Source organism: Benincasa hispida, chromosome 10 (assembly GCF_009727055.1).
Source record: "Benincasa hispida cultivar B227 chromosome 10, ASM972705v1, whole genome shotgun sequence".
NCBI classification, from domain to species: Eukaryota; Viridiplantae; Streptophyta; class Magnoliopsida; order Cucurbitales; family Cucurbitaceae; genus Benincasa; species Benincasa hispida.
In genome coordinates this window covers 24,073,397-24,079,354 of record NC_052358.1, presented here as the reverse complement: position 1 = coordinate 24,079,354, position 5,958 = coordinate 24,073,397, and positions in this window count along the sequence as shown.

Sequence of the window (5,958 nt, the reverse complement as noted above, 5' to 3'; positions counted from 1 at the left end):
TTGCCGACATATTGGAGCAATTATTAAAGAAACAACTTATTCAATTTCTAGAATGCAAGCGACCGGAACAAGCAGGAAAAATAGACGATCCTAACTACTGCAAGTATCATTGGGTCATTAGCCACCTAGTGGGAAAGTGCTTCGTGCTAAAGGAGCTAATTCTGAAGTTGACTCATGGAAAGAAGATTGAGTTGGATCTTGATGAAGTAGCTTAAATAAATCATGTTGCAGTAGCGTCGACTTCAAGTGTTCCAACACCATTTTATGATCAAAGGGAAAACTTGATCTAGTTTGGGGCCTTCAAGCCAATAACTGTTTGATTCCCGTAGAAAATCTCAATGAAAGACTCCCAGGAGAAGAAAGAACCAATCGAAGAGGAGGATGAAGGGTGGATAGTTGTGACTCGTCAAAAAAAAGACAATCAAATTCTGCCTAAAGGGAGTTGCACTCTTATCAAAGTTATAAAAGAGGAACAAGACTCATAAAAAGAAAGAGAAAAAGATGGCATGGAAGTATAAGCCTGCTAAAGAAAAACTTTCCCCAACTCTGTGAAGGATCTCAAATTGAGAGTTCCATGAGCGGGTTTAAATCGCTCCAATTTTACAGTGACCGGAATATAAACAATATACATTCTATACTGATAGTTATGCATATTAAACTCAACAACAGCATGCTCAGAATACGATAAAGCATAGAGAAGGGGTTCATACCAAAGGAAGATAATCTTCGATTATATATGAACCCACAGCAGCGGAAAACTCCACCGATCTACCAGCACCCGGCGAGTCTGTCGTCTGTTACTGCACGATCCAAACGTACACGAATAAGGATTTGGGGACAACACCACCACTAGGGAGACCCAGGTATCCTCGGCGTCAAAAACCCAGAGAGTGAGCTCTGGTGAGTTTGGTAGAAGACGGAGGAGAGAAAATCGTGTAGACGACAAGCACGCACGAGAAGAAATTTGCTATCATATAGCAGGGACGCTTATCTATAGTGAAACTACACGATCGTTTAGGAAAAATTGGACGATCGTTTAGAAAACTGGTATACGATCGTTTAGGGAACGCGTGAACTAGACGATCGTTTAGACGACTGAGAATCTATCGTATAGGCTCTCGGCGATCAATCGTTCACGGTTTCTTTTGGGCGCGGGATTTCGATTGCACGAATGAAATATTATCTCAATTGAAAACAATTTTCAACTTTCTATCCCGTCGGTTACTTTAACCCTCCTGCCTACATTCCTATGTTCAAACGTGAAATTGGTTAATTATTAAATAATTAATCAATTAATTTATTTAATAAATATAATCATATTATATTTATATTCTATAGTTTGATATCATATATCTACTATAGTATTTTTCCTATACTTGATATAAACCATATTTATATCTAAATTCCACCAAAATAATGTATCTCATACATTTAGCCAATTATATCATATATAATTAACCAGTCCAATTATATCATATATAATTATACTTCCTCTTGTCAATTTGAACATTTCAAATTAACCCAAACACTGGTTTTCAACTTTATCCAAGCTACCCAAGTGACCTAATGGACCTGTGGCTCGAAGCTCCAACGGTACGTGAATAGCTAACTAAACTCTTTAGCCACAAGATTCACCATCCGTTAACTGTCAGTGATTCCACTAAAGAACAACAGCAGAACTCTTCTTATCACAAATATATTTCTGTGTCCATTGGATATAACCAATCATGAGTACGATGACCCTTCACAGATGCTCGTAAGTACAGTTGGACTAATTTACCGTTTTGCCCCTGTAGTTACATCTCACTCCTTAAGTACCACTGATTCCTCTAATGAACAATACAACATAGTTCAACTATGTGTGAACACCTCTCGGGCCAAGAGAATGTGTGTGGCGCCACATCGTTCAAGTTCCAAAATCAGCCATTAAGGGAGCCATCTATCTACTTACCCCCGCCTCGGTGAATGAGTGAATTCCATCTTGTGTAGTTGAGTTCCCAGCTCTCAAATCAGACGTATCCCCAAAATGGTAGGTTTGAATCAACGACTTGGCCACTCGCACCCATACAAATCAAAAAACCGCTCTCAATGGCAGGAGTTCCCAACTCACTCAGGATTGAGGTCATGTTACCTATGGTCATCTTAGTGAAGTGAAGCCTCTATCATGAACGGTGTTATATAACGAGACATTAACACTTCGTGGTCAGGTTTTATACAAACTCTTTGTATAGGACGCCCTCGCTCGCATGTCCCCAACATGAATGATCAGGATCAGATCATCTGTGGCAAGTCACAACACTTGTGACCATTCCACAAAATGGGCCGCATCCGTAGCATTACCAGGATAAGGTTTCCCTCCTATATCCATATACTACAGACCATTTTGGTTATCACTCAAGACATGATCCACTTGTATGTCACCACATCACATGTTTGAGTCACATACAGATAACTAGGGATTTTATGTTTATTGGTTTGTGGTAAAACAATGAAAACAAGTAAATGAGCAAAAACAAGATGTGAAGTAAATATCATAATATTAACAATCACAGGTGTTCGTATATACTGTTTACAAACTACAGGACACGAGACTTTAGGACATCAACCCCAACACTTTAAAGACCAGTAACTTTGGCAGACTTTCTTCACAAAAAAATTCCTCGATAATCATCCTGAGGAAGTATTAAAAGTTGTTGCATGTCATTGTTGTCAACATAGCTAGAGTCGACAACAACCATATAGCTATTGAAAAAGTTGACAATTCAAAAGAAACTAGCAAAGAGCTTTTGTCTTAATTGTAAACTGCAGTCTTCACTTTCGAAACCCGAAAACAAGTCCGGTAAGGAAGCGTAACTCATCATCGAACGAACCATGTCCAACAAGGTTCTATTTCTCCTCTCCGCTACACCATTTTGCTGAGGTGTACCTGGCACTGAGAGTTGGAAAACAATTCCATGTTTTATCAAATAATCCTAGAATTCCGAGTCCAAAAACTCTTCACCTCGATTTGATCGAAGTGTTTTAATTTATCTATCCAATGCGTTTTCAACTTCAGCCTTGAACTCTTTGAACTTTTCAAATGATTCATACTTCCGTTGCATAAGATAAATATATCCATACCTAGAGTAATCATCAGTAAAACTGATAAAATACTCATAGCCACCTCGGGCTCGCATATTCATAGGATCACAAAGGTCAGAATGTACTAACTCAAGAGGCACTTTGGCTCTATAACCTTTTCTAGTAAAAGGTCATTTAGTCATCTTACCCTTAAGGCAAGATTCGCACACCGGTAAAGAATTTTTTCTAACTCACATAGAAATCCATTCTTCACCAATCTCTCAATCCTATTAAGATTGATGTACCCTAAACGAATATGCCAAAGATAGGCATTTTCTTTTGGAGAAATACGTCGACGTTTTGTTTAAGTTACGACAGTTTTAAAAAAATTTGTGTTATGGAGGGAATTAATGGCTAACGGCCTTAGCACATATAAATTACTTTCCAGATTTGTTGTATAAATAGTAACACCATCTTTATGATAAACGCTTTATCCACATTGAAAGAAACAGTGTATTTAAATTGTAACAAACACTTTACAAAATGAGGTTCCTCTTAAGTTCGGGAACAATATATACATCATTCAAAACTAGAAACCTATTCTGTAAAGCTAACTAGAGCCCTCCCACTGCCACAACTGAGACGACGTGCTCGGTACTGATTCGCATCGTCATCTCACCAGCCTTCAGCTTTCATCAGGACCTAATCTCCTGAAAAGAAGAACAAACGTGATTAATGGTGCCCGAATCAATTTTCCAGGCAGAATCACCATTCTCCACTAAACAAGTTTCAAATACAAGTAAATCATATTTACCTTTATCTGCCTTGGTGACCTTCCTTTTCTTCAGCCAGCAAGGACAGTTCCTCTTCCAGTGTCCATCTTGGTTGCAGTGGAAATACTTTCCCTTTTTAATCGGTGGTGGATGCCTTCTTGGGGCGATAGGCGACGGGTTAGCAGACGCCTTCCCTTTTTCCTTACCACCCTTCTTCTTCTTCCCCTTTGAAGAGTTAAAAGTAGAAGGTAAAGACTTCGTTCCTGAGGTCGAACCTCTATGGAACGTCCTGGAGGATGAAGCAACATTTGGCTCACCTTTCTTCCTCTCCTTACTTTTTAGTAAAGATTGGTAAGTCTGCAACTCTTTAGGAGAGTTGTAAGGTTATATTTCACTTTGTTAAGAATCACATTACTAACAAAGTGCAGGAAGCTCTCGGACAAATAATGCAGGATTAAGCTAACCTGGCTGCCCTCATCGATGGTAGACCCATTCAACTTCGCCACATTGAAGTGGACCATCATGTTAAGCACATGTTCACGAACAAAGGTACCTTCTTCCATTTTGGAGTTGAATATATACTTAAGAGCCTCGTGCTTAAGCTATTCAGACGGTTATCCAAACATCCCCCACAATGACTCCATGATCTCACACACTGAGACCATGGGCTCATGTTTCTTGTCCAAGACTTCAGAAAGACTTGCCAAGATGTAGGCTCGGGCCTTCTCATTCGCCTGTGTCCATCGCTCGTATGCCTATCGAACATTTCGAGCGGCATTTGAAGCTGGAATAGAAGCACAGGCCTCCGTAAGGGCGAACATGAGATCCTCGATGATAAGAATCGTCGTGATCATGTGTTTCCATGTCGAAAAGTTATCGCCAGTTAATTTTTCGACACTAAGCAAAGCTAACGTGGTTGTTGCCATTTTGAAAACTTGTTGCTGAAAATATGAATAAAATTTTATTAGATTTTGCTAAACCACGTTTAACCAATTAATTTTGTAAAACAGTTTCAAGTATCCTAAGTAAAAGACTTCTATTTTGCAATGATGCCTTAGTGAGGCAGGAAAAATGTCACCGATGGGGTGATCAGATGCCCTTTCGCTGGGATGAGACATTCTCAACCATTAGGCAAAACCAACTCTTGGAACTGAACCTAACAACTACCATTGATCGTCTACACAACCCGTTCAACCCTTAATCATCTCCTTCTTCGAAGAACTGCAACCCTTGCTCTGATCTTCTTCACGAACGACTCAAGACTCAAACTGACTTTGAATTACAAACTCGATAACAATTAATAATACCCAAAAATGCAGAGGCCTTTACAATCAACCGAAAATGTAAAAGAATTAAATCAAACCGAGGCTAACATCCCAGAAAACTCCATTAATCCGCACATCCATAACAATTTAACGATTAAACAAAGCATATATGCACCTGCCAAAAATGTATATGCAATTCGTTGCAACAATGAAATTGGAATATCAAAACTTAAGGGAGCATCCATGAGCGCGTTCAGATCTTTCCGGTTTCATTGTGACCGAAAAACAACATACACATTCTAACAAACAGTTATGCAAATTACACTAATTAACGGCATGCTTTGAGAAATAAAATACAAGGGATTGAGTTCACATATCAGTTGAAGACTCTCTTCAATCTTGAACTCAACGCAGTGGAAGAACCTCTACGTTCTCTATCGCCCAGCAAAACAGTCGGCTACGGCAGAACGATCGTCTACATGAACGGCAGCAACACAAACAAGCACGAACAAGCAAAAGCGGGACGACACCACCACTTGGAGCCCTTGGTATTCTCGGCGTGAGAATCCAAAGTGTGGTCTTTGGTGAATTTGGCGGAGGTTAAAGGAACGGATTGATCGTGTAGACGATAAGCAAGTGGGAGAGAATGCTATCGTATAGCGGGAATGCTTATTGTTTAGATAAAGCTACACAATCGTGAAGGTTTTACTAAGCGATCGTCTAGTAATAGGTAAACGATCGTTTAGGAAACGCGGCACGCTAGGCGATCGTTTAGGAAAGCTAAGCGATCGTTTAGAGAAAGGCATGTGATCGTTTAGACGCGGGTGTGCGATCGTTTAGACAATGAAGCTCTATCGTAT